This window comes from Lissotriton helveticus, chromosome 11, assembly GCF_964261635.1.
Source record: "Lissotriton helveticus chromosome 11, aLisHel1.1, whole genome shotgun sequence".
Lineage (NCBI taxonomy): Eukaryota > Metazoa > Chordata > Amphibia > Caudata > Salamandridae > Lissotriton > Lissotriton helveticus.
In genome coordinates, this window is record NC_136072.1 from 39,253,327 (window position 1) to 39,279,255 (window position 25,929).

Below are 25,929 nucleotides of genomic sequence, written 5' to 3' on the forward strand. Positions count from 1 at the left end.
CTTTCTCTTCCCTGCTTTGCTTCCCATGCTGCATCTATATGTTCATATCTATTATTTGTACTACTGCTTTCCATTCTTCTCTTCCGCACAGCTTTGACCTTGGTTTCAATCCCAGTTCCTTACCCTCTGCTAAAAACTTTCTACTGCTTTTCATGTTGGTATCTAAACCAAATGCACCGTTGAAGCTGGTGCAAGATAGACATTGCACTCAGGGTCGTAATGTTTAGAACCGAGAGCATACAGATCATAGGGCGTTGGTGGTATAGTGGTGAGCATAGCTGCCTTCCAAGCAGTTGACCCGGGTTCGATTCCCGGCCAACGCAGTACAAATACTTATATATTCTGCAAGCTGGATATATTTTAATGCAATATGTCACAAAATGGAAATATCATGAACAGATTAATCAGCCAGATATAAAAAAATAAACAAATACGTAGGCAAACATCTCGATCGCCCCTTCTGCTATATTCATTGCCCTAATATATGATAAGTTCCATAAAGCAGAGTCACCACTCACATGTGCTGGTAATAAATATGTTACAGTGGGCAGACAATGAAAGGGCTGAGGCCCGACCAGACATTATAACTCCAGCATCTCTATGTTAAAAAAGCATTTCTAGGCAATATCTAGCCTCTGAAAAAAATATGCAAGATCCACCGATAAATCTGGCAAAAGTCACTAACATTTTGGGCATACTTGTGCTCTCACCTGAATGTAGCGCCACCTTGTAGCCATCGGAGGTAACTGCAGCTCACAAAATGTTTCATAAGAGGGCAAGTTGAGAGGAATCCAAGAGGCAGATGTCCATAGAAAGAGCCTCTGACTACAGCAGGAAGGTTGGATGCTTCAAATTTGCATAGTTTCCTGTCCAACGTCCTCTCACGTCCCGAACGCCCACGTCACTCCACTGAATGCTCCTCATCTGCATAAAGAGAACACTTTCACAGAGGAGCAGAGTGGCGCAGCGGAAGCGTGCTGGGCCCATAACCCAGAGGTCGATGGATCGAAACCATCCTCTGCTAAATTTGCTTTATTTTCCTTCCAAGGACCAAGCTGTCATTTCCACGCTGCCAGAAAGGAAAAGCGCAAGCTTGCGCCAGCTATGTGAGAAAAGACTTCTCAACTATCTGTGTCTGCTGAAATACAAGAGAGGGATCGTCAAAGGATCCACCCTTTACTTTGAAAGTAAAGAGACACAATAATAAGCATAAATGACAGAGGGCGTTGGTGGTATAGTGGTGAGCATAGCTGCCTTCCATGCAGTTGACCCGGGTTCGATTCCCGGCCAACGCAGTGCAAATACTTATGTATTCTGCAAGCAGGATATATTTTAGTTCAACATGTCACAAAATGGAAATATCATGAACAGATTAATCAGCCATATATATAGAAATTAAAAAATACGTAGGCAAACATCTCAATCGCCCCTTCTGCTATATTCATTGTCCTAATATATGATAAGTTTCATAAAGCAGAGTCGCCATTCACATGTGCTGGTAATAAATATGTTATTTTGGGCAGGCAATGAAAGGGCTGAGGCCCGACCAGACATTATACCTCCAGCATCTCTATGTTAAAAAGCATTTCTAGGCAATTTCTAGCCTCTGAAAAAAATATGCAAGACCCACCGATAAATCTGGCCAAAGTCCGTAACATTTTTGCATACTTGTGCTCTGACCTGAATGTAGCGCCACCTCGTAGCTGTCGAAGGTAACTGCAGCTCACAAAATGTTTTATCAGAAGGCAAGTTGAGAGGAATCCAAGAGGCAGATGTCCATGGAAAGAGCCTCTCACTGCAGCAGGAAGGTTGGATGCTTGAAATTTGCATAGTTTCCTGTCCAACGTCCCGAACGCTCCCAAACGCTCAAAAGCCTCACACCGGGCAAGCCCTCACCGGGTAGATCTCTGGCTCCCAGGTAAAGCCAAATCCTGAGCATGTTAGCGCTAGTATCACAGAGAGAGATATAGAGGGTTCAAGAGCTGCTGTCTTGATAAATGTTTGAAACGGCTAGTGCCTGAGAGTGTCTGGCTTTCAGTTATGACTGATTGTTAGAGGGGAAGATTAAGTTTTTCTGCACCCAGCATGCCTTGCGATATACTTAGGCAAATGAGGTGAGAGCCCGACCAATCCCACTCTACTCTGCTGAATGCTCCTTATTTGCATAAAGAGAACACTTTCACAACGGAGCAGAGTGGCGCAGCGGAAGCGTGCTGGGCCCATAACCCAGAGGTCGATGGATCGAAACCATCCTCTGCTAATTTTGCTTGATTTTTCTTCCAAGGACCAAGCTGTCATTCCCAGGCTGCCAGCAAGTAAAAGCGCAAGCTTTTGCCAGCTATGTGAGAAAAGACTTCTCAACTATCTGTGTCTGCTGAAATACAAGAGAGGGATCGTAAAAGGATCCACCCTGTACTTTGAAAGTAAAGACACACAATAATAAGCATAAATGACTGGTGGGACCTTCAAACACTTTTCTGGGCATGCTTTGAATTTCATTCTTCCCTTTTAGTTGTGCTATTATCTATCTCCTGGGCATTTCCTGGAATGTTCTCTCTTTCTCTTCCCTGCTTTGCTTCCCATGCTGCATCTATATGTTCATATCTATTATTTGTACTACTGCTTTCCATTCTTCTCTTCCGCACAGCTTTGACCTTGGTTTCAATCCCAGTTCCTTACCCTCTGCTAAAAACTTTCTACTGCTTTTTATGTTGGTATCTAAACCAAATGCACCGTTGAAGCTGGTGCAAGATAGACATTGCACTCAGGGTCGTAATGTTTAGAACCGAGAGCATACAGATCATAGGGCGTTGGTGGTATAGTGGTGAGCATAGCTGCCTTCCAAGCAGTTGACCCGGGTTCGATTCCCGGCCAACGCAGTACAAATACTTATATATTCTGCAAGCTGGATATATTTTAATGCAATATGTCACAAAATGGAAATATCATGAACAGATTAATCAGCCAGATATAAAAAAATAAACAAATACGTAGGCAAACATCTCGATCGCCCCTTCTGCTATATTCATTGCCCTAATATATGATAAGTTCCATAAAGCAGAGTCACCACTCACATGTGCTGGTAATAAATATGTTACAGTGGGCAGACAATGAAAGGGCTGAGGCCCGACCAGACATTATAACTCCAGCATCTCTATGTTAAAAAGCATTTCTAGGCAATATCTAGCCTCTGAAAAAAATATGCAAGATCCACCGATAAATCTGGCAAAAGTCACTAACATTTTGGGCATACTTGTGCTCTCACCTGAATGTAGCGCCACCTTGTAGCCATCGGAGGTAACTGCAGCTCACAAAATGTTTCATAAGAGGGCAAGTTGAGAGGAATCCAAGAGGCAGATGTCCATAGAAAGAGCCTCTGACTACAGCAGGAAGGTTGGATGCTTCAAATTTGCATAGTTTCCTGTCCAACGTCCTCTCACGTCCCGAACGCCCACGTCACTCCACTGAATGCTCCTCATCTGCATAAAGAGAACACTTTCACAGAGGAGCAGAGTGGCGCAGCGGAAGCGTGCTGGGCCCATAACCCAGAGGTCGATGGATCGAAACCATCCTCTGCTAAATTTGCTTTATTTTCCTTCCAAGGACCAAGCTGTCATTTCCACGCTGCCAGAAAGGAAAAGCGCAAGCTTGCGCCAGCTATGTGAGAAAAGACTTCTCAACTATCTGTGTCTGCTGAAATACAAGAGAGGGATCGTCAAAGGATCCACCCTTTACTTTGAAAGTAAAGAGACACAATAATAAGCATAAATGACAGAGGGCGTTGGTGGTATAGTGGTGAGCATAGCTGCCTTCCATGCAGTTGACCCGGGTTCGATTCCCGGCCAACGCAGTGCAAATACTTATGTATTCTGCAAGCAGGATATATTTTAGTTCAACATGTCACAAAATGGAAATATCATGAACAGATTAATCAGCCATATATATAGAAATTAAAAAATACGTAGGCAAACATCTCAATCGCCCCTTCTGCTATATTCATTGTCCTAATATATGATAAGTTTCATAAAGCAGAGTCGCCATTCACATGTGCTGGTAATAAATATGTTATTTTGGGCAGGCAATGAAAGGGCTGAGGCCCGACCAGACATTATACCTCCAGCATCTCTATGTTAAAAAGCATTTCTAGGCAATTTCTAGCCTCTGAAAAAAATATGCAAGACCCACCGATAAATCTGGCCAAAGTCCGTAACATTTTTGCATACTTGTGCTCTGACCTGAATGTAGCGCCACCTCGTAGCTGTCGAAGGTAACTGCAGCTCACAAAATGTTTTATCAGAAGGCAAGTTGAGAGGAATCCAAGAGGCAGATGTCCATGGAAAGAGCCTCTCACTGCAGCAGGAAGGTTGGATGCTTGAAATTTGCATAGTTTCCTGTCCAACGTCCCGAACGCTCCCAAACGCTCAAAAGCCTCACACCGGGCAAGCCCTCACCGGGTAGATCTCTGGCTCCCAGGTAAAGCCAAATCCTGAGCATGTTAGCGCTAGTATCACAGAGAGAGATATAGAGGGTTCAAGAGCTGCTGTCTTGATAAATGTTTGAAACGGCTAGTGCCTGAGAGTGTCTGGCTTTCAGTTATGACTGATTGTTAGAGGGGAAGATTAAGTTTTTCTGCACCCAGCATGCCTTGCGATATACTTAGGCAAATGAGGTGAGAGCCCGACCAATCCCACTCTACTCTGCTGAATGCTCCTTATTTGCATAAAGAGAACACTTTCACAACGGAGCAGAGTGGCGCATCGGAAGCGTGCTGGGCCCATAACCCAGAGGTCGATGGATCGAAACCATCCTCTGCTAATTTTGCTTGATTTTTCTTCCAAGGACCAAGCTGTCATTCCCAGGCTGCCAGCAAGTAAAAGCGCAAGCTTTTGCCAGCTATGTGAGAAAAGACTTCTCAACTATCTGTGTCTGCTGAAATACAAGAGAGGGATCGTAAAAGGATCCACCCTGTACTTTGAAAGTAAAGACACACAATAATAAGCATAAATGACTGGTGGGACCTTCAAACACTTTTCTGGGCATGCTTTGAATTTCATTCTTCCCTTTTAGTTGTGCTATTATCTATCTCCTGGGCATTTCCTGGAATGTTCTCTCTTTCTCTTCCCTGCTTTGCTTCCCATGCTGCATCTATATGTTCATATCTATTATTTGTACTACTGCTTTCCATTCTTCTCTTCCGCACAGCTTTGACCTTGGTTTCAATCCCAGTTCCTTACCCTCTGCTAAAAACTTTCTACTGCTTTTTATGTTGGTATCTAAACCAAATGCACCGTTGAAGCTCGTGCAAGATAGACATTGCACTCAGGGTCGTAATGTTTAGAACCGAGAGCATACAGATCATAGGGCGTTGGTGGTATAGTGGTGAGCATAGCTGCCTTCCAAGCAGTTGACCCGGGTTCGATTCCCGGCCAACGCAGTACAAATACTTATATATTCTGCAAGCTGGATATATTTTAATGCAATATGTCACAAAATGGAAATATCATGAACAGATTAATCAGCCAGATATAAAAAAATAAACAAATACGTAGGCAAACATCTCGATCGCCCCTTCTGCTATATTCATTGCCCTAATATATGATAAGTTCCATAAAGCAGAGTCACCACTCACATGTGCTGGTAATAAATATGTTACAGTGGGCAGACAATGAAAGGGCTGAGGCCCGACCAGACATTATAACTCCAGCATCTCTATGTTAAAAAGCATTTCTAGGCAATATCTAGCCTCTGAAAAAAATATGCAAGATCCACCGATAAATCTGGCAAAAGTCACTAACATTTTGGGCATACTTGTGCTCTCACCTGAATGTAGCGCCACCTTGTAGCCATCGGAGGTAACTGCAGCTCACAAAATGTTTCATAAGAGGGCAAGTTGAGAGGAATCCAAGAGGCAGATGTCCATAGAAAGAGCCTCTGACTACAGCAGGAAGGTTGGATGCTTCAAATTTGCATAGTTTCCTGTCCAACGTCCTCTCACGTCCCGAACGCCCACGTCACTCCACTGAATGCTCCTCATCTGCATAAAGAGAACACTTTCACAGAGGAGCAGAGTGGCGCAGCGGAAGCGTGCTGGGCCCATAACCCAGAGGTCGATGGATCGAAACCATCCTCTGCTAAATTTGCTTTATTTTCCTTCCAAGGACCAAGCTGTCATTTCCACGCTGCCAGAAAGGAAAAGCGCAAGCTTGCGCCAGCTATGTGAGAAAAGACTTCTCAACTATCTGTGTCTGCTGAAATACAAGAGAGGGATCGTCAAAGGATCCACCCTTTACTTTGAAAGTAAAGAGACACAATAATAAGCATAAATGACAGAGGGCGTTGGTGGTATAGTGGTGAGCATAGCTGCCTTCCAAGCAGTTGACCCGGGTTCAATTCCCGGCCAACGCAGTGCAAATACTTATGTATTCTGCAAGCAGGATATATTTTAGTTCAACATGTCACAAAATGGAAATATCATGAACAGATTAATCAGCCATATATATAGAAATTAAAAAATACGTAGGCAAACATCTCAATCGCCCCTTCTGCTATATTCATTGTCCTAATATATGATAAGTTTCATAAAGCAGAGTCGCCATTCACATGTGCTGGTAATAAATATGTTATTTTGGGCAGGCAATGAAAGGGCTGAGGCCCGACCAGACATTATACCTCCAGCATCTCTATGTTAAAAAGCATTTCTAGGCAATTTCTAGCCTCTGAAAAAAATATGCAAGACCCACCGATAAATCTGGCCAAAGTCCGTAACATTTTTGCATACTTGTGCTCTGACCTGAATGTAGCGCCACCTCGTAGCTGTCAAAGGTAACTGCAGCTCACAAAATGTTTTATCAGAAGGCAAGTTGAGAGGAATCCAAGAGGCAGATGTCCATGGAAAGAGCCTCTCACTGCAGCAGGAAGGTTGGATGCTTGAAATTTGCATAGTTTCCTGTCCAACGTCCCGAACGCTCCCAAACGCTCAAAAGCCTCACACCGGGCAAGCCCTCACCGGGTAGATCTCTGGCTCCCAGGTAAAGCCAAATCCTGAGCATGTTAGCGCTAGTATCACAGAGAGAGATATAGAGGGTTCAAGAGCTGCTGTCTTGATAAATGTTTGAAACGGCTAGTGCCTGAGAGTGTCTGGCTTTCAGTTATGACTGATTGTTAGAGGGGAAGATTACGTTTTTCTGCACCCAGCATGCCTTGCGATATACTTAGGCAAATGAGGTGAGAGCCCGACCAATCCCACTCTACTCTGCTGAATGCTCCTTATTTGCATAAAGAGAACACTTTCACAACGGAGCAGAGTGGCGCAGCGGAAGCGTGCTGGGCCCATAACCCAGAGGTCGATGGATCGAAACCATCCTCTGCTAATTTTGCTTGATTTTTCTTCCAAGGACCAAGCTGTCATTCCCAGGCTGCCAGCAAGTAAAAGCGCAAGCTTTTGCCAGCTATGTGAGAAAAGACTTCTCAACTATCTGTGTCTGCTGAAATACAAGAGAGGGATCGTAAAAGGATCCACCCTGTACTTTGAAAGTAAAGACACACAATAATAAGCATAAATGACTGGTGGGACCTTCAAACACTTTTCTGGGCATGCTTTGAATTTCATTCTTCCCTTTTAGTTGTGCTATTATCTATCTCCTGGGCATTTCCTGGAATGTTCTCTCTTTCTCTTCCCTGCTTTGCTTCCCATGCTGCATCTATATGTTCATATCTATTATTTGTACTACTGCTTTCCATTCTTCTCTTCCGCACAGCTTTGACCTTGGTTTCAATCCCAGTTCCTTACCCTCTGCTAAAAACTTTCTACTGCTTTTCATGTTGGTATCTAAACCAAATGCACCGTTGAAGCTGGTGCAAGATAGACATTGCACTCAGGGTCGTAATGTTTAGAACCGAGAGCATACAGATCATAGGGCGTTGGTGGTATAGTGGTGAGCATAGCTGCCTTCCAAGCAGTTGACCCGGGTTCGATTCCCGGCCAACGCAGTACAAATACTTATATATTCTGCAAGCTGGATATATTTTAATGCAATATGTCACAAAATGGAAATATCATGAACAGATTAATCAGCCAGATATAAAAAAATAAACAAATACGTAGGCAAACATCTCGATCGCCCCTTCTGCTATATTCATTGCCCTAATATATGATAAGTTCCATAAAGCAGAGTCACCACTCACATGTGCTGGTAATAAATATGTTACAGTGGGCAGACAATGAAAGGGCTGAGGCCCGACCAGACATTATAACTCCAGCATCTCTATGTTAAAAAGCATTTCTAGGCAATATCTAGCCTCTGAAAAAAATATGCAAGATCCACCGATAAATCTGGCAAAAGTCACTAACATTTTGGGCATACTTGTGCTCTCACCTGAATGTAGCGCCACCTTGTAGCCATCGGAGGTAACTGCAGCTCACAAAATGTTTCATAAGAGGGCAAGTTGAGAGGAATCCAAGAGACAGATGTCCATAGAAAGAGCCTCTGACTACAGCAGGAAGGTTGGATGCTTCAAATTTGCATAGTTTCCTGTCCAACGTCCTCTCACGTCCCGAACGCCCACGTCACTCCACTGAATGCTCCTCATCTGCATAAAGAGAACACTTTCACAGAGGAGCAGAGTGGCGCAGCGGAAGCGTGCTGGGCCCATAACCCAGAGGTCGATGGATCGAAACCATCCTCTGCTAAATTTGCTTTATTTTCCTTCCAAGGACCAAGCTGTCATTTCCACGCTGCCAGAAAGGAAAAGCGCAAGCTTGCGCCAGCTATGTGAGAAAAGACTTCTCAACTATCTGTGTCTGCTGAAATACAAGAGAGGGATCGTCAAAGGATCCACCCTTTACTTTGAAAGTAAAGAGACACAATAATAAGCATAAATGACAGAGGGCGTTGGTGGTATAGTGGTGAGCATAGCTGCCTTCCAAGCAGTTGACCCGGGTTCGATTCCCGGCCAACGCAGTGCAAATACTTATGTATTCTGCAAGCAGGATATATTTTAGTTCAACATGTCACAAAATGGAAATATCATGAACAGATTAATCAGCCATATATATAGAAATTAAAAAATACGTAGGCAAACATCTCAATCGCCCCTTCTGCTATATTCATTGTCCTAATATATGATAAGTTTCATAAAGCAGAGTCGCCATTCACATGTGCTGGTAATAAATATGTTATTTTGGGCAGGCAATGAAAGGGCTGAGGCCCGACCAGACATTATACCTCCAGCATCTCTATGTTAAAAAGCATTTCTAGGCAATTTCTAGCCTCTGAAAAAAATATGCAAGACCCACCGATAAATCTGGCCAAAGTCCGTAACATTTTTGCATACTTGTGCTCTGACCTGAATGTAGCGCCACCTCGTAGCTGTCGAAGGTAACTGCAGCTCACAAAATGTTTTATCAGAAGGCAAGTTGAGAGGAATCCAAGAGGCAGATGTCCATGGAAAGAGCCTCTCACTGCAGCAGGAAGGTTGGATGCTTGAAATTTGCATAGTTTCCTGTCCAACGTCCACAACGCTCCCAAACGCTCAAAAGCCTCACACCGGGCAAGCCCTCACCGGGTAGATCTCTGGCTCCCAGGTAAAGCCAAATCCTGAGCATGTTAGCGCTAGTATCACAGAGAGAGATATAGAGGGTTCAAGAGCTGCTGTCTTGATAAATGTTTGAAACGGCTAGTGCCTGAGAGTGTCTGGCTTTCAGTTATGACTGATTGTGAGAGGGGAAGATTAAGTTTTTCTGCACCCAGCATGCCTTGCGATATACTTAGGCAAATGAGGTGAGAGCCCGACCAATCCCACTCTACTCTGCTGAATGCTCCTTATTTGCATAAAGAGAACACTTTCACAACGGAGCAGAGTGGCGCAGCGGAAGCGTGCTGGGCCCATAACCCAGAGGTCGATGGATCGAAACCATCCTCTGCTAATTTTGCTTGATTTTTCTTCCAAGGACCAAGCTGTCATTCCCAGGCTGCCAGCAAGTAAAAGCGCAAGCTTTTGCCAGCTATGTGAGAAAAGACTTCTCAACTATCTGTGTCTGCTGAAATACAAGAGAGGGATCGTAAAAGGATCCACCCTGTACTTTGAAAGTAAAGACACACAATAATAAGCATAAATGACTGGTGGGACCTTCAAACACTTTTCTGGGCATGCTTTGAATTTCATTCTTCCCTTTTAGTTGTGCTATTATCTATCTCCTGGGCATTTCCTGGAATGTTCTCTCTTTCTCTTCCCTGCTTTGCTTCCCATGCTGCATCTATATGTTCATATCTATTATTTGTACTACTGCTTTCCATTCTTCTCTTCCGCACAGCTTTGACCTTGGTTTCAATCCCAGTTCCTTACCCTCTGCTAAAAACTTTCTACTGCTTTTCATGTTGGTATCTAAACCAAATGCACCGTTGAAGCTGGTGCAAGATAGACATTGCACTCAGGGTCGTAATGTTTAGAACCGAGAGCATACAGATCATAGGGCGTTGGTGGTATAGTGGGGAGCATAGCTGCCTTCCAAGCAGTTGACCCGGGTTCGATTCCCGGCCAACGCAGTACAAATACTTATATATTCTGCAAGCTGGATATATTTTAATGCAATATGTCACAAAATGGAAATATCATGAACAGATTAATCAGCCAGATATAAAAAAATAAACAAATACGTAGGCAAACATCTCGATCGCCCCTTCTGCTATATTCATTGCCCTAATATATGATAAGTTCCATAAAGCAGAGTCACCACTCACATGTGCTGGTAATAAATATGTTACAGTGGGCAGACAATGAAAGGGCTGAGGCCCGACCAGACATTATAACTCCAGCATCTCTATGTTAAAAAGCATTTCTAGGCAATATCTAGCCTCTGAAAAAAATATGCAAGATCCACCGATAAATCTGGCAAAAGTCACTAACATTTTGGGCATACTTGTGCTCTCACCTGAATGTAGCGCCACCTTGTAGCCATCGGAGGTAACTGCAGCTCACAAAATGTTTCATAAGAGGGCAAGTTGAGAGGAATCCAAGAGGCAGATGTCCATAGAAAGAGCCTCTGACTACAGCAGGAAGGTTGGATGCTTCAAATTTGCATAGTTTCCTGTCCAACGTCCTCTCACGTCCCGAACGCCCACGTCACTCCACTGAATGCTCCTCATCTGCATAAAGAGAACACTTTCACAGAGGAGCAGAGTGGCGCAGCGGAAGCGTGCTGGGCCCATAACCCAGAGGTCGATGGATCGAAACCATCCTCTGCTAAATTTGCTTTATTTTCCTTCCAAGGACCAAGCTGTCATTTCCACGCTGCCAGAAAGGAAAAGCGCAAGCTTGCGCCAGCTATGTGAGAAAAGACTTCTCAACTATCTGTGTCTGCTGAAATACAAGAGAGGGATCGTCAAAGGATCCACCCTTTACTTTGAAAGTAAAGAGACACAATAATAAGCATAAATGACAGAGGGCGTTGGTGGTATAGTGGTGAGCATAGCTGCCTTCCATGCAGTTGACCCGGGTTCGATTCCCGGCCAACGCAGTGCAAATACTTATGTATTCTGCAAGCAGGATATATTTTAGTTCAACATGTCACAAAATGGAAATATCATGAACAGATTAATCAGCCATATATATAGAAATTAAAAAATACGTAGGCAAACATCTCAATCGCCCCTTCTGCTATATTCATTGTCCTAATATATGATAAGTTTCATAAAGCAGAGTCGCCATTCACATGTGCTGGTAATAAATATGTTATTTTGGGCAGGCAATGAAAGGGCTGAGGCCCGACCAGACATTATACCTCCAGCATCTCTATGTTAAAAAGCATTTCTAGGCAATTTCTAGCCTCTGAAAAAAATATGCAAGACCCACCGATAAATCTGGCCAAAGTCCGTAACATTTTTGCATACTTGTGCTCTGACCTGAATGTAGCGCCACCTCGTAGCTGTCGAAGGTAACTGCAGCTCACAAAATGTTTTATCAGAAGGCAAGTTGAGAGGAATCCAAGAGGCAGATGTCCATGGAAAGAGCCTCTCACTGCAGCAGGAAGGTTGGATGCTTGAAATTTGCATAGTTTCCTGTCCAACGTCCCGAACGCTCCCAAACGCTCCAAAGCCTCACACCGGGCAAGCCCTCACCGGGTAGATCTCTGGCTCCCAGGTAAAGCCAAATCCTGAGCATGTTAGCGCTAGTATCACAGAGAGAGATATAGAGGGTTCAAGAGCTGCTGTCTTGATAAATGTTTGAAACGGCTAGTGCCTGAGAGTGTCTGGCTTTCAGTTATGACTGATTGTGAGAGGGGAAGATTAAGTTTTTCTGCACCCAGCATGCCTTGTGATATACTTAGGCAAATGAGGTGAGAGCCCGACCAATCCCACTCTAGTCTGCTGAATGCTCCTTATTTGCATAAAGAGAACACTTTCACAACGGAGCAGAGTGGCGCAGCGGAAGCGTGCTGGGCCCATAACCCAGAGGTCGATGGATCGAAACCATCCTCTGCTAATTTTGCTTGATTTTTCTTCCAAGGACCAAGCTGTCATTCCCAGGCTGCCAGCAAGTAAAAGCGCAAGCTTTTGCCAGCTATGTGAGAAAAGACTTCTCAACTATCTGTGTCTGCTGAAATACAAGAGAGGGATCGTAAAAGGATCCACCCTGTACTTTGAAAGTAAAGACACACAATAATAAGCATAAATGACTGGTGGGACCTTCAAACACTTTTCTGGGCATGCTTTGAATTTCATTCTTCCCTTTTAGTTGTGCTATTATCTATCTCCTGGGCATTTCCTGGAATGTTCTCTCTTTCTCTTCCCTGCTTTGCTTCCCATGCTGCATCTATATGTTCATATCTATTATTTGTACTACTGCTTTCCATTCTTCTCTTCCGCACAGCTTTGACCTTGGTTTCAATCCCAGTTCCTTACCCTCTGCTAAAAACTTTCTACTGCTTTTCATGTTGGTATCTAAACCAAATGCACCGTTGAAGCTGGTGCAAGATAGACATTGCACTCAGGGTCGTAATGTTTAGAACCGAGAGCATACAGATCATAGGGCGTTGGTGGTATAGTGGTGAGCATAGCTGCCTTCCAAGCAGTTGACCCGGGTTCGATTCCCGGCCAACGCAGTACAAATACTTATATATTCTGCAAGCTGGATATATTTTAATGCAATATGTCACAAAATGGAAATATCATGAACAGATTAATCAGCCAGATATAAAAAAATAAACAAATACGTAGGCAAACATCTCGATCGCCCCTTCTGCTATATTCATTGCCCTAATATATGATAAGTTCCATAAAGCAGAGTCACCACTCACATGTGCTGGTAATAAATATGTTACAGTGGGCAGACAATGAAAGGGCTGAGGCCCGACCAGACATTATAACTCCAGCATCTCTATGTTAAAAAGCATTTCTAGGCAATATCTAGCCTCTGAAAAAAATATGCAAGATCCACCGATAAATCTGGCAAAAGTCACTAACATTTTGGGCATACTTGTGCTCTCACCTGAATGTAGCGCCACCTTGTAGCCATCGGAGGTAACTGCAGCTCACAAAATGTTTCATAAGAGGGCAAGTTGAGAGGAATCCAAGAGGCAGATGTCCATAGAAAGAGCCTCTGACTACAGCAGGAAGGTTGGATGCTTCAAATTTGCATAGTTTCCTGTCCAACGTCCTCTCACGTCCCGAACGCCCACGTCACTCCACTGAATGCTCCTCATCTGCATAAAGAGAACACTTTCACAGAGGAGCAGAGTGGCGCAGCGGAAGCGTGCTGGGCCCATAACCCAGAGGTCGATGGATCGAAACCATCCTCTGCTAAATTTGCTTTATTTTCCTTCCAAGGACCAAGCTGTCATTTCCACGCTGCCAGAAAGGAAAAGCGCAAGCTTGCGCCAGCTATGTGAGAAAAGACTTCTCAACTATCTGTGTCTGCTGAAATACAAGAGAGGGATCGTCAAAGGATCCACCCTTTACTTTGAAAGTAAAGAGACACAATAATAAGCATAAATGACAGAGGGCGTTGGTGGTATAGTGGTGAGCATAGCTGCCTTCCAAGCAGTTGACCCGGGTTCGATTCCCGGCCAACGCAGTGCAAATACTTATGTATTCTGCAAGCAGGATATATTTTAGTTCAACATGTCACAAAATGGAAATATCATGAACAGATTAATCAGCCATATATATAGAAATTAAAAAATACGTAGGCAAACATCTCAATCGCCCCTTCTGCTATATTCATTGTCCTAATATATGATAAGTTTCATAAAGCAGAGTCGCCATTCACATGTGCTGGTAATAAATATGTTATTTTGGGCAGGCAATGAAAGGGCTGAGGCCCGACCAGACATTATACCTCCAGCATCTCTATGTTAAAAAGCATTTCTAGGCAATTTCTAGCCTCTGAAAAAAATATGCAAGACCCACCGATAAATCTGGCCAAAGTCCGTAACATTTTTGCATACTTGTGCTCTGACCTGAATGTAGCGCCACCTCGTAGCTGTCGAAGGTAACTGCAGCTCACAAAATGTTTTATCAGAAGGCAAGTTGAGAGGAATCCAAGAGGCAGATGTCCATGGAAAGAGCCTCTCACTGCAGCAGGAAGGTTGGATGCTTGAAATTTGCATAGTTTCCTGTCCAACGTCCCGAACGCTCCCAAACGCTCAAAAGCCTCACACCGGGCAAGCCCTCACCGGGTAGATCTCTGGCTCCCAGGTAAAGCCAAATCCTGAGCATGTTAGCGCTAGTATCACAGAGAGAGATATAGAGGGTTCAAGAGCTGCTGTCTTGATAAATGTTTGAAACGGCTAGTGCCTGAGAGTGTCTGGCTTTCAGTTATGACTGATTGTTAGAGGGGAAGATTAAGTTTTTCTGCACCCAGCATGCCTTGCGATATACTTAGGCAAATGAGGTGAGAGCCCGACCAATCCCACTCTACTCTGCTGAATGCTCCTTATTTGCATAAAGAGAACACTTTCACAACAGAGCAGAGTGGCGCAGCGGAAGCGTGCTGGGCCCATAACCCAGAGGTCGATGGATCGAAACCATCCTCTGCTAATTTTGCTTGATTTTTCTTCCAAGGACCAAGCTGTCATTCCCAGGCTGCCAGCAAGTAAAAGCGCAAGCTTTTGCCAGCTATGTGAGAAAAGACTTCTCAACTATCTGTGTCTGCTGAAATACAAGAGAGGGATCGTAAAAGGATCCACCCTGTACTTTGAAAGTAAAGACACACAATAATAAGCATAAATGACTGGTGGGACCTTCAAACACTTTTCTGGGCATGCTTTGAATTTCATTCTTCCCTTTTAGTTGTGCTATTATCTATCTCCTGGGCATTTCCTGGAATGTTCTCTCTTTCTCTTCCCTGCTTTGCTTCCCATGCTGCATCTATATGTTCATATCTATTATTTGTACTACTGCTTTCCATTCTTCTCTTCCGCACAGCTTTGACCTTGGTTTCAATCCCAGTTCCTTACCCTCTGCTAAAAACTTTCTACTGCTTTTCATGTTGGTATCTAAACCAAATGCACCGTTGAAGCTGGTGCAAGATAGACATTGCACTCAGGGTCGTAATGTTTAGAACCGAGAGCATACAGATCATAGGGCGTTGGTGGTATAGTGGTGAGCATAGCTGCCTTCCAAGCAGTTGACCCGGGTTCGATTCCCGGCCAACGCAGTACAAATACTTATATATTCTGCAAGCTGGATATATTTTAATGCAATATGTCACAAAATGGAAATATCATGAACAGATTAATCAGCCAGATATAAAAAAATAAACAAATACGTAGGCAAACATCTCGATCGCCCCTTCTGCTATATTCATTGCCCTAATATATGATAAGTTCCATAAAGCAGAGTCACCACTCACATGTGCTGGTAATAAATATGTTACAGTGGGCAGACAATGAAAGGGCTGAGGCCCGACCAGACATTATAACTCCAGCATCTCTATGTTAAAAAGCATTTCTAGGCAATATCTAGCCTCTGAAAAAAATATGCAAGATCCACCGATAAATCTGGCAAAAGTCACTAACATTTTGGGCATACTTGTGCTCTCACCTGAATGTAGCGCCACCTTGTAGCCATCGGAGGTAACTGCAGCTCACAAAATGTTTCATAAGAGGGCAAGTTGAGAGGAATCCAAGAGGCAGATGTCCATAGAAAGAGCCTCTGACTACAGCAGGAAGGTTGGATGCTTCAAATTTGCATAGTTTCCTGTCCAACGTCCTCTCACGTCCCGAACGCCCACGTCACTCCACTGAATGCTCCTCATCTGCATAAAGAGAACACTTTCACAGAGGAGCAGAGTGGCGCAGCGGAAGCGTGCTGGGCCCATAACCCAGAGGTCGATGGATCGAAACCATCCTCTGCTAAATTTGCTTTATTTTCCTTCCAAGGACCAAGCTGTCATTTCCACGCTGCCAGAAAGGAAAAGCGCAAGCTTGCGCCAGCTATGTGAGAAAAGACTTCTCAACTATCTGTGTCTGCTGAAATACAAGAGAGGGATCGTCAAAGGATCCACCCTTTACTTTGAAAGTAAAGAGACACAATAATAAGCATAAATGACAGAGGGCATTGGTGGTATAGTGGTGAGCATAGCTGCCTTCCAAGCAGTTGACCCGGGTTCGATTCCCGGCCAACGCAGTGCAAATACTTATGTATTCTGCAAGCAGGATATATTTTAGTTCAACATGTCACAAAATGGAAATATCATGAACAGATTAATCAGCCATATATATAGAAATTAAAAAATACGTAGGCAAACATCTCAATCGCCCCTTCTGCTATATTCATTGTCCTAATATATGATAAGTTTCATAAAGCAGAGTCGCCATTCACATGTGCTGGTAATAAATATGTTATTTTGGGCAGGCAATGAAAGGGCTGAGGCCCGACCAGACATTATACCTCCAGCATCTCTATGTTAAAAAGCATTTCTAGGCAATTTCTAGCCTCTGAAAAAAATATGCAAGACCCACCGATAAATCTGGCCAAAGTCCGTAACATTTTTGCATACTTGTGCTCTGACCTGAATGTAGCGCCACCTCGTAGCTGTCGAAGGTAACTGCAGCTCACAAAATGTTTTATCAGAAGGCAAGTTGAGAGGAATCCAAGAGGCAGATGTCCATGGAAAGAGCCTCTCACTGCAGCAGGAAGGTTGGATGCTTGAAATTTGCATAGTTTCCTGTCCAACGTCCCGAACGCTCCCAAACGCTCAAAAGCCTCACACCGGGCAAGCCCTCACCGGGTAGATCTCTGGCTCCCAGGTAAAGCCAAATCCTGAGCATGTTAGCGCTAGTATCACAGAGAGAGATATAGAGGGTTCAAGAGCTGCTGTCTTGATAAATGTTTGAAACGGCTAGTGCCTGAGAGTGTCTGGCTTTCAGTTATGACTGATTGTTAGAGGGGAAGATTAAGTTTTTCTGCACCCAGCATGCCTTGCGATATACTTAGGCAAATGAGGTGAGAGCCCGACCAATCCCACTCTACTCTGCTGAATGCTCCTTATTTGCATAAAGAGAACACTTTCACAACGGAGCAGAGTGGCGCATCGGAAGCGTGCTGGGCCCATAACCCAGAGGTCGATGGATCGAAACCATCCTCTGCTAATTTTGCTTGATTTTTCTTCCAAGGACCAAGCTGTCATTCCCAGGCTGCCAGCAAGTAAAAGCGCAAGCTTTTGCCAGCTATGTGAGAAAAGACTTCTCAACTATCTGTGTCTGCTGAAATACAAGAGAGGGATCGTAAAAGGATCCACCCTGTACTTTGAAAGTAAAGACACACAATAATAAGCATAAATGACTGGTGGGACCTTCAAACACTTTTCTGGGCATGCTTTGAATTTCATTCTTCCCTTTTAGTTGTGCTATTATCTATCTCCTGGGCATTTCCTGGAATGTTCTCTCTTTCTCTTCCCTGCTTTGCTTCCCATGCTGCATCTATATGTTCATATCTATTATTTGTACTACTGCTTTCCATTCTTCTCTTCCGCACAGCTTTGACCTTGGTTTCAATCCCAGTTCCTTACCCTCTGCTAAAAACTTTCTACTGCTTTTTATGTTGGTATCTAAACCAAATGCACCGTTGAAGCTCGTGCAAGATAGACATTGCACTCAGGGTCGTAATGTTTAGAACCGAGAGCATACAGATCATAGGGCGTTGGTGGTATAGTGGTGAGCATAGCTGCCTTCCAAGCAGTTGACCCGGGTTCGATTCCCGGCCAACGCAGTACAAATACTTATATATTCTGCAAGCTGGATATATTTTAATGCAATATGTCACAAAATGGAAATATCATGAACAGATTAATCAGCCAGATATAAAAAAATAAACAAATACGTAGGCAAACATCTCGATCGCCCCTTCTGCTATATTCATTGCCCTAATATATGATAAGTTCCATAAAGCAGAGTCACCACTCACATGTGCTGGTAATAAATATGTTACAGTGGGCAGACAATGAAAGGGCTGAGGCCCGACCAGACATTATAACTCCAGCATCTCTATGTTAAAAAGCATTTCTAGGCAATATCTAGCCTCTGAAAAAAATATGCAAGATCCACCGATAAATCTGGCAAAAGTCACTAACATTTTGGGCATACTTGTGCTCTCACCTGAATGTAGCGCCACCTTGTAGCCATCGGAGGTAACTGCAGCTCACAAAATGTTTCATAAGAGGGCAAGTTGAGAGGAATCCAAGAGGCAGATGTCCATAGAAAGAGCCTCTGACTACAGCAGGAAGGTTGGATGCTTCAAATTTGCATAGTTTCCTGTCCAACGTCCTCTCACGTCCCGAACGCCCACGTCACTCCACTGAATGCTCCTCATCTGCATAAAGAGAACACTTTCACAGAGGAGCAGAGTGGCGCAGCGGAAGCGTGCTGGGCCCATAACCCAGAGGTCGATGGATCGAAACCATCCTCTGCTAAATTTGCTTTATTTTCCTTCCAAGGACCAAGCTGTCATTTCCACGCTGCCAGAAAGGAAAAGCGCAAGCTTGCGCCAGCTATGTGAGAAAAGACTTCTCAACTATCTGTGTCTGCTGAAATACAAGAGAGGGATCGTCAAAGGATCCACCCTTTACTTTGAAAGTAAAGAGACACAATAATAAGCATAAATGACAGAGGGCGTTGGTGGTATAGTGGTGAGCATAGCTGCCTTCCAAGCAGTTGACCCGGGTTCAATTCCCGGCCAACGCAGTGCAAATACTTATGTATTCTGCAAGCAGGATATATTTTAGTTCAACATGTCACAAAATGGAAATATCATGAACAGATTAATCAGCCATATATATAGAAATTAAAAAATACGTAGGCAAACATCTCAATCGCCCCTTCTGCTATATTCATTGTCCTAATATATGATAAGTTTCATAAAGCAGAGTCGCCATTCACATGTGCTGGTAATAAATATGTTATTTTGGGCAGGCAATGAAAGGGCTGAGGCCCGACCAGACATTATACCTCCAGCATCTCTATGTTAAAAAGCATTTCTAGGCAATTTCTAGCCTCTGAAAAAAATATGCAAGACCCACCGATAAATCTGGCCAAAGTCCGTAACATTTTTGCATACTTGTGCTCTGACCTGAATGTAGCGCCACCTCGTAGCTGTCAAAGGTAACTGCAGCTCACAAAATGTTTTATCAGAAGGCAAGTTGAGAGGAATCCAAGAGGCAGATGTCCATGGAAAGAGCCTCTCACTGCAGCAGGAAGGTTGGATGCTTGAAATTTGCATAGTTTCCTGTCCAACGTCCCGAACGCTCCCAAACGCTCAAAAGCCTCACACCGGGCAAGCCCTCACCGGGTAGATCTCTGGCTCCCAGGTAAAGCCAAATCCTGAGCATGTTAGCGCTAGTATCACAGAGAGAGATATAGAGGGTTCAAGAGCTGCTGTCTTGATAAATGTTTGAAACGGCTAGTGCCTGAGAGTGTCTGGCTTTCAGTTATGACTGATTGTTAGAGGGGAAGATTAAGTTTTTCTGCACCCAGCATGCCTTGCGATATACTTAGGCAAATGAGGTGAGAGCCCGACCAATCCCACTCTACTCTGCTGAATGCTCCTTATTTGCATAAAGAGAACACTTTCACAACGGAGCAGAGTGGCGCAGCGGAAGCGTGCTGGGCCCATAACCCAGAGGTCGATGGATCGAAACCATCCTCTGCTAATTTTGCTTGATTTTTCTTCCAAGGACCAAGCTGTCATTCCCAGGCTGCCAGCAAGTAAAAGCGCAAGCTTTTGCCAGCTATGTGAGAAAAGACTTCTCAACTATCTGTGTCTGCTGAAATACAAGAGAGGGATCGTAAAAGGATCCACCCTGTACTTTGAAAGTAAAGACACACAATAATAAGCATAAATGACTGGTGGGACCTTCAAACACTTTTCTGGGCATGCTTTGAATTTCATTCTTCCCTTTTAGTTGTGCTATTATCTATCTCCTGGGCATTTCCTGGAATGTTCTCTCTTTCTCTTCCCTGCTTTGCTTCCCATGCTGCATCTATATGTTCATATCTATTATTTGTACTACTGCTTTCCATTCTTCTCTTCCGCACAGCTTTGACCTTGGTTTCAATCCCAGTTCCTTACCCTCTGCTAAAAACTTTCTACTGCTTTTCATGTTGGTATCTAAACCAAATGCACCGTTGAAGCTGGTGCAAGATAGACATTGCACTCAGGGTCGTAATGTTTAGAACCGAGAGCATACAGATCATAGGGCGTTGGTGGTATAGTGGTGAGCATAGCTGCCTTCCAAGCAGTTGACCCGGGTTCGATTCCCGGCCAACGCAGTACAAATACTTATATATTCTGCAAGCTGGATATATTTTAATGCAATATGTCACAAAATGGAAATATCATGAACAGATTAATCAGCCAGATATAAAAAAATAAACAAATACGTAGGCAAACATCTCGATCGCCCCTTCTGCTATATTCATTGCCCTAATATATGATAAGTTCCATAAAGCAGAGTCACCACTCACATGTGCTGGTAATAAATATGTTACAGTGGGCAGACAATGAAAGGGCTGAGGCCCGACCAGACATTATAACTCCAGCATCTCTATGTTAAAAAGCATTTCTAGGCAATATCTAGCCTCTGAAAAAAATATGCAAGATCCACCGATAAATCTGGCAAAAGTCACTAACATTTTGGGCATACTTGTGCTCTCACCTGAATGTAGCGCCACCTTGTAGCCATCGGAGGTAACTGCAGCTCACAAAATGTTTCATAAGAGGGCAAGTTGAGAGGAATCCAAGAGACAGATGTCCATAGAAAGAGCCTCTGACTACAGCAGGAAGGTTGGATGCTTCAAATTTGCATAGTTTCCTGTCCAACGTCCTCTCACGTCCCGAACGCCCACGTCACTCCACTGAATGCTCCTCATCTGCATAAAGAGAACACTTTCACAGAGGAGCAGAGTGGCGCAGCGGAAGCGTGCTGGGCCCATAACCCAGAGGTCGATGGATCGAAACCATCCTCTGCTAAATTTGCTTTATTTTCCTTCCAAGGACCAAGCTGTCATTTCCACGCTGCCAGAAAGGAAAAGCGCAAGCTTGCGCCAGCTATGTGAGAAAAGACTTCTCAACTATCTGTGTCTGCTGAAATACAAGAGAGGGATCGTCAAAGGATCCACCCTTTACTTTGAAAGTAAAGAGACACAATAATAAGCATAAATGACAGAGGGCGTTGGTGGTATAGTGGTGAGCATAGCTGCCTTCCAAGCAGTTGACCCGGGTTCGATTCCCGGCCAACGCAGTGCAAATACTTATGTATTCTGCAAGCAGGATATATTTTAGTTCAACATGTCACAAAATGGAAATATCATGAACAGATTAATCAGCCATATATATAGAAATTAAAAAATACGTAGGCAAACATCTCAATCGCCCCTTCTGCTATATTCATTGTCCTAATATATGATAAGTTTCATAAAGCAGAGTCGCCATTCACATGTGCTGGTAATAAATATGTTATTTTGGGCAGGCAATGAAAGGGCTGAGGCCCGACCAGACATTATACCTCCAGCATCTCTATGTTAAAAAGCATTTCTAGGCAATTTCTAGCCTCTGAAAAAAATATGCAAGACCCACCGATAAATCTGGCCAAAGTCCGTAACATTTTTGCATACTTGTGCTCTGACCTGAATGTAGCGCCACCTCGTAGCTGTCGAAGGTAACTGCAGCTCACAAAATGTTTTATCAGAAGGCAAGTTGAGAGGAATCCAAGAGGCAGATGTCCATGGAAAGAGCCTCTCACTGCAGCAGGAAGGTTGGATGCTTGAAATTTGCATAGTTTCCTGTCCAACGTCCACAACGCTCCCAAACGCTCAAAAGCCTCACACCGGGCAAGCCCTCACCGGGTAGATCTCTGGCTCCCAGGTAAAGCCAAATCCTGAGCATGTTAGCGCTAGTATCACAGAGAGAGATATAGAGGGTTCAAGAGCTGCTGTCTTGATAAATGTTTGAAACGGCTAGTGCCTGAGAGTGTCTGGCTTTCAGTTATGACTGATTGTGAGAGGGGAAGATTAAGTTTTTCTGCACCCAGCATGCCTTGCGATATACTTAGGCAAATGAGGTGAGAGCCCGACCAATCCCACTCTACTCTGCTGAATGCTCCTTATTTGCATAAAGAGAACACTTTCACAACGGAGCAGAGTGGCGCAGCGGAAGCGTGCTGGGCCCATAACCCAGAGGTCGATGGATCGAAACCATCCTCTGCTAATTTTGCTTGATTTTTCTTCCAAGGACCAAGCTGTCATTCCCAGGCTGCCAGCAAGTAAAAGCGCAAGCTTTTGCCAGCTATGTGAGAAAAGACTTCTCAACTATCTGTGTCTGCTGAAATACAAGAGAGGGATCGTAAAAGGATCCACCCTGTACTTTGAAAGTAAAGACACACAATAATAAGCATAAATGACTGGTGGGACCTTCAAACACTTTTCTGGGCATGCTTTGAATTTCATTCTTCCCTTTTAGTTGTGCTATTATCTATCTCCTGGGCATTTCCTGGAATGTTCTCTCTTTCTCTTCCCTGCTTTGCTTCCCATGCTGCATCTATATGTTCATATCTATTATTTGTACTACTGCTTTCCATTCTTCTCTTCCGCACAGCTTTGACCTTGGTTTCAATCCCAGTTCCTTACCCTCTGCTAAAAACTTTCTACTGCTTTTCATGTTGGTATCTAAACCAAATGCACCGTTGAAGCTGGTGCAAGATAGACATTGCACTCAGGGTCGTAATGTTTAGAACCGAGAGCATACAGATCATAGGGCGTTGGTGGTATAGTGGGGAGCATAGCTGCCTTCCAAGCAGTTGACCCGGGTTCGATTCCCGGCCAACGCAGTACAAATACTTATATATTCTGCAAGCTGGATATATTTTAATGCAATATGTCACAAAATGGAAATATCATGAACAGATTAATCAGCCAGATATAAAAAAATAAACAAATACGTAGGCAAACATCTCGATCGCCCCTTCTGCTATATTCATTGCCCTAATATATGATAAGTTCCATAAAGCAGAGTCACCACTCACATGTGCTGGTAATAAATATGTTACAGTGGGCAGACAATGAAAGGGCTGAGGCCCGACCAGACATTATAACTCCAGCATCTCTATGTTAAAAAGCATTTCTAGGCAATATCTAGCCTCTGAAAAAAATATGCAAGATCCACCGATAAATCTGGCAAAAGTCACTAACATTTTGGGCATACTTGTGCTCTCACCTGAATGTAGCGCCACCTTGTAGCCATCGGAGGTAACTGCAGCTCACAAAATGTTTCATAAGAGGGCAAGTTGAGAGGAATCCAAGAGGCAGATGTCCATAGAAAGAGCCTCTGACTACAGCAGGAAGGTTGGATGCTTCAAATTTGCATAGTTTCCTGTCCAACGTCCTCTCACGTCCCGAACGCCCACGTCACTCCACTGAATGCTCCTCATCTGCATAAAGAGAACACTTTCACAGAGGAGCAGAGTGGCGCAGCGGAAGCGTGCTGGGCCCATAACCCAGAGGTCGATGGATCGAAACCATCCTCTGCTAAATTTGCTTTATTTTCCTTCCAAGGACCAAGCTGTCATTTCCACGCTGCCAGAAAGGAAAAGCGCAAGCTTGCGCCAGCTATGTGAGAAAAGACTTCTCAACTATCTGTGTCTGCTGAAATACAAGAGAGGGATCGTCAAAGGATCCACCCTTTACTTTGAAAGTAAAGAGACACAATAATAAGCATAAATGACAGAGGGCGTTGGTGGTATAGTGGTGAGCATAGCTGCCTTCCATGCAGTTGACCCGGGTTCGATTCCCGGCCAACGCAGTGCAAATACTTATGTATTCTGCAAGCAGGATATATTTTAGTTCAACATGTCACAAAATGGAAATATCATGAACAGATTAATCAGCCATATATATAGAAATTAAAAAATACGTAGGCAAACATCTCAATCGCCCCTTCTGCTATATTCATTGTCCTAATATATGATAAGTTTCATAAAGCAGAGTCGCCATTCACATGTGCTGGTAATAAATATGTTATTTTGGGCAGGCAATGAAAGGGCTGAGGCCCGACCAGACATTATACCTCCAGCATCTCTATGTTAAAAAGCATTTCTAGGCAATTTCTAGCCTCTGAAAAAAATATGCAAGACCCACCGATAAATCTGGCCAAAGTCCGTAACATTTTTGCATACTTGTGCTCTGACCTGAATGTAGCGCCACCTCGTAGCTGTCGAAGGTAACTGCAGCTCACAAAATGTTTTATCAGAAGGCAAGTTGAGAGGAATCCAAGAGGCAGATGTCCATGGAAAGAGCCTCTCACTGCAGCAGGAAGGTTGGATGCTTGAAATTTGCATAGTTTCCTGTCCAACGTCCCGAACGCTCCCAAACGCTCAAAAGCCTCACACCGGGCAAGCCCTCACCGGGTAGATCTCTGGCTCCCAGGTAAAGCCAAATCCTGAGCATGTTAGCGCTAGTATCACAGAGAGAGATATAGAGGGTTCAAGAGCTGCTGTCTTGATAAATGTTTGAAACGGCTAGTGCCTGAGAGTGTCTGGCTTTCAGTTATGACTGATTGTGAGAGGGGAAGATTAAGTTTTTCTGCACCCAGCATGCCTTGTGATATACTTAGGCAAATGAGGTGAGAGCCCGACCAATCCCACTCTAGTCTGCTGAATGCTCCTTATTTGCATAAAGAGAACACTTTCACAACGGAGCAGAGTGGCGCAGCGGAAGCGTGCTGGGCCCATAACCCAGAGGTCGATGGATCGAAACCATCCTCTGCTAATTTTGCTTGATTTTTCTTCCAAGGACCAAGCTGTCATTCCCAGGCTGCCAGCAAGTAAAAGCGCAAGCTTTTGCCAGCTATGTGAGAAAAGACTTCTCAACTATCTGTGTCTGCTGAAATACAAGAGAGGGATCGTAAAAGGATCCACCCTGTACTTTGAAAGTAAAGACACACAATAATAAGCATAAATGACTGGTGGGACCTTCAAACACTTTTCTGGGCATGCTTTGAATTTCATTCTTCCCTTTTAGTTGTGCTATTATCTATCTCCTGGGCATTTCCTGGAATGTTCTCTCTTTCTCTTCCCTGCTTTGCTTCCCATGCTGCATCTATATGTTCATATCTATTATTTGTACTACTGCTTTCCATTCTTCTCTTCCGCACAGCTTTGACCTTGGTTTCAATCCCAGTTCCTTACCCTCTGCTAAAAACTTTCTACTGCTTTTCATGTTGGTATCTAAACCAAATGCACCGTTGAAGCTGGTGCAAGATAGACATTGCACTCAGGGTCGTAATGTTTAGAACCGAGAGCATACAGATCATAGGGCGTTGGTGGTATAGTGGTGAGCATAGCTGCCTTCCAAGCAGTTGACCCGGGTTCGATTCCCGGCCAACGCAGTACAAATACTTATATATTCTGCAAGCTGGATATATTTTAATGCAATATGTCACA

At 43.9% G+C, this 25,929-nt stretch overlaps 21 non-coding genes across 21 annotated transcripts; all 21 read left to right on the plus strand.

Moving 5' to 3' along the window:
- Nucleotides 1-251: 251 nt before the first annotated feature.
- Nucleotides 252-323, plus strand: TRNAG-UCC (transfer RNA glycine (anticodon UCC)). Its single transcript has one exon. It is a non-coding gene; the product is annotated as a tRNA-Gly (tRNA).
- Nucleotides 324-1,223: 900 nt separating this feature from the next.
- Nucleotides 1,224-1,295, plus strand: TRNAG-UCC (transfer RNA glycine (anticodon UCC)). Its single transcript has one exon. It is a non-coding gene; the product is annotated as a tRNA-Gly (tRNA).
- Nucleotides 1,296-2,807: 1,512 nt separating this feature from the next.
- TRNAG-UCC (transfer RNA glycine (anticodon UCC)) lies at nt 2,808-2,879 on the plus strand. Its single transcript has one exon. It is a non-coding gene; the product is annotated as a tRNA-Gly (tRNA).
- An 899-nt stretch (nt 2,880-3,778) lies between these two features.
- On the plus strand, nt 3,779-3,850 carry TRNAG-UCC (transfer RNA glycine (anticodon UCC)). Its single transcript has one exon. It is a non-coding gene; the product is annotated as a tRNA-Gly (tRNA).
- A 1,512-nt stretch (nt 3,851-5,362) lies between these two features.
- TRNAG-UCC (transfer RNA glycine (anticodon UCC)) lies at nt 5,363-5,434 on the plus strand. Its single transcript has one exon. It is a non-coding gene; the product is annotated as a tRNA-Gly (tRNA).
- Nucleotides 5,435-6,333: 899 nt separating this feature from the next.
- Nucleotides 6,334-6,405, plus strand: TRNAG-UCC (transfer RNA glycine (anticodon UCC)). Its single transcript has one exon. It is a non-coding gene; the product is annotated as a tRNA-Gly (tRNA).
- Nucleotides 6,406-7,917: 1,512 nt separating this feature from the next.
- On the plus strand, nt 7,918-7,989 carry TRNAG-UCC (transfer RNA glycine (anticodon UCC)). Its single transcript has one exon. It is a non-coding gene; the product is annotated as a tRNA-Gly (tRNA).
- An 899-nt stretch (nt 7,990-8,888) lies between these two features.
- On the plus strand, nt 8,889-8,960 carry TRNAG-UCC (transfer RNA glycine (anticodon UCC)). Its single transcript has one exon. It is a non-coding gene; the product is annotated as a tRNA-Gly (tRNA).
- Nucleotides 8,961-10,472: 1,512 nt separating this feature from the next.
- On the plus strand, nt 10,473-10,544 carry TRNAG-UCC (transfer RNA glycine (anticodon UCC)). Its single transcript has one exon. It is a non-coding gene; the product is annotated as a tRNA-Gly (tRNA).
- An 899-nt stretch (nt 10,545-11,443) lies between these two features.
- Nucleotides 11,444-11,515, plus strand: TRNAG-UCC (transfer RNA glycine (anticodon UCC)). Its single transcript has one exon. It is a non-coding gene; the product is annotated as a tRNA-Gly (tRNA).
- Nucleotides 11,516-13,027: 1,512 nt separating this feature from the next.
- Nucleotides 13,028-13,099, plus strand: TRNAG-UCC (transfer RNA glycine (anticodon UCC)). Its single transcript has one exon. It is a non-coding gene; the product is annotated as a tRNA-Gly (tRNA).
- Nucleotides 13,100-13,998: 899 nt separating this feature from the next.
- Nucleotides 13,999-14,070, plus strand: TRNAG-UCC (transfer RNA glycine (anticodon UCC)). Its single transcript has one exon. It is a non-coding gene; the product is annotated as a tRNA-Gly (tRNA).
- A 1,512-nt stretch (nt 14,071-15,582) lies between these two features.
- TRNAG-UCC (transfer RNA glycine (anticodon UCC)) lies at nt 15,583-15,654 on the plus strand. Its single transcript has one exon. It is a non-coding gene; the product is annotated as a tRNA-Gly (tRNA).
- An 899-nt stretch (nt 15,655-16,553) lies between these two features.
- Nucleotides 16,554-16,625, plus strand: TRNAG-UCC (transfer RNA glycine (anticodon UCC)). Its single transcript has one exon. It is a non-coding gene; the product is annotated as a tRNA-Gly (tRNA).
- Nucleotides 16,626-18,137: 1,512 nt separating this feature from the next.
- Nucleotides 18,138-18,209, plus strand: TRNAG-UCC (transfer RNA glycine (anticodon UCC)). Its single transcript has one exon. It is a non-coding gene; the product is annotated as a tRNA-Gly (tRNA).
- An 899-nt stretch (nt 18,210-19,108) lies between these two features.
- TRNAG-UCC (transfer RNA glycine (anticodon UCC)) lies at nt 19,109-19,180 on the plus strand. Its single transcript has one exon. It is a non-coding gene; the product is annotated as a tRNA-Gly (tRNA).
- A 1,512-nt stretch (nt 19,181-20,692) lies between these two features.
- Nucleotides 20,693-20,764, plus strand: TRNAG-UCC (transfer RNA glycine (anticodon UCC)). The gene has a single exon. It is a non-coding gene; the product is annotated as a tRNA-Gly (tRNA).
- An 899-nt stretch (nt 20,765-21,663) lies between these two features.
- Nucleotides 21,664-21,735, plus strand: TRNAG-UCC (transfer RNA glycine (anticodon UCC)). Its single transcript has one exon. It is a non-coding gene; the product is annotated as a tRNA-Gly (tRNA).
- Nucleotides 21,736-23,247: 1,512 nt separating this feature from the next.
- Nucleotides 23,248-23,319, plus strand: TRNAG-UCC (transfer RNA glycine (anticodon UCC)). Its single transcript has one exon. It is a non-coding gene; the product is annotated as a tRNA-Gly (tRNA).
- Nucleotides 23,320-24,218: 899 nt separating this feature from the next.
- TRNAG-UCC (transfer RNA glycine (anticodon UCC)) lies at nt 24,219-24,290 on the plus strand. Its single transcript has one exon. It is a non-coding gene; the product is annotated as a tRNA-Gly (tRNA).
- A 1,512-nt stretch (nt 24,291-25,802) lies between these two features.
- On the plus strand, nt 25,803-25,874 carry TRNAG-UCC (transfer RNA glycine (anticodon UCC)). The gene has a single exon. It is a non-coding gene; the product is annotated as a tRNA-Gly (tRNA).
- Nucleotides 25,875-25,929: the final 55 nt, after the last annotated feature.